Below are 1,678 nucleotides of genomic sequence, written 5' to 3' on the forward strand. Positions count from 1 at the left end.
GCCTTTAAAAGGCCCGTATGACCCCAGTGTTAAAATGAAATCTCTCAGAGCTCAAAACAACAGAGCAGGGGGATGTGTCAGAGTGTCTCTATTACTCTGCGAATACGTTTTAGATCCCGAACATCTCTACTGAGTTTTGAAATACGGAGAATTTGTATTCAAAGCGCTGTGAAAGGTAGGATAGACTTTCAAGTGGTAATAATGGATAACGTGCTGGTATATTTGTTAAAAACGCTGTTTAACCAAATCGGAATTCACAATGAAGGAGCTTGAGACACTGGAAGAAAATGACTCCACCTCGGGAAATTCACAATAATAACCCAGGTTCATGTCTAAGAAAGTGCTTCAAGCACTATGAATATGTGAATAAAGGGCCTTAATATCTGTAACACATTGTTTCCTGACCAGGAAATCGTGTTCAAAGAACATAGAACCGAGTTGGATACTGGTTACATTTATAATTAAGGCACAATGAGTTGGCGTTTTTGAAAGAATCTTGCTTAGGCCATTAAACCGGAAGTGATGACGTCACCAAGGGGGAGGAGCCAAGTGGGCAGGCTTAATTGATCCCAGGTGTTAATGATTAGGCCAGGGGACCAGCTGGGAGTGATGACGTAATCGAGGTTAGTTCTGGTGTTAGGGTTAGAGAATTGGGGTTCGGACTAGGGTTAGGGTTAGAATAAGGGTTCGGGCTAGCTAGGGTTCAGGTTCAGGTTAGGGCTAGGTTTAGGGTTAGGGTTAGAAGGTTAGGGACAGGGTTAGGGTCATGGTGTAGTAACAGTGGGTATTCACAATGAATGAGGTTTCATCACTGGACAAATTGGAGTGTAGCACTGAGAATTTACAACTCCAGACTAGGGAAATATTTAGAAATGTGGTTCACACACTAGGAATACATATTCCAATAGACTGAATATCTGAACAGCACAATTTTGTCACTGGGAAATCTTGTTCAAACAGGTGAGAACCGAGTTTGACACTGTTTACATTTATTTTTCCCGTCAAAAGGAGTTGGCGTTTTCGGGAAAAGCAGTTGGTGAAACACTGAAACATTCATTTTCCTGAGAGCTATAGAATAGTATGAAAGTACTGCGAACACTATGAAATCAAAATGTGAGTTAGGCTAGGGTTCCAAGTAGGGTTCAGTGTGCCTTTAAAAGGCCCGTATGACCCCAGTGTTAAAATGAAATCTCTCAGAGCTCAAAACAACAGAGCAGGGGGATGTGTCAGAGTGTCTCTATTACTCTGCGAATACGTTTTAGATCCCGAACATCTCTACTGAGTTTTGAAATACGGAGAATTTGTATTCAAAGCGCTGTGAAAGGTAGGATAGACTTTCAAGTGGTAATAATGGATAACGTGCTGGTATATTTGTTAAAAACGCTGTTTAACCAAATCGGAATTCACAATGAAGGAGCTTGAGACACTGGAAGAAAATGACTCCACCTCGGGAAATTCACAATAATAACCCAGGTTCATGTCTAAGAAAGTGCTTCAAGCACTATGAATATGTGAATAAAGGGCCTTAATATCTGTAACACATTGTTTCCTGACCAGGAAATCGTGTTCAAAGAACATAGAACCGAGTTGGATACTGGTTACATTTATAATTAAGGCACAATGAGTTGGCGTTTTTGAAAGAATCTTGCTTAGGCCATTAAACCGGAAGTGATGACGT

This window comes from Eptesicus fuscus, chromosome 7 (assembly GCF_027574615.1).
Source record: "Eptesicus fuscus isolate TK198812 chromosome 7, DD_ASM_mEF_20220401, whole genome shotgun sequence".
Classification (NCBI taxonomy): Eukaryota; Metazoa; Chordata; class Mammalia; order Chiroptera; family Vespertilionidae; genus Eptesicus; species Eptesicus fuscus.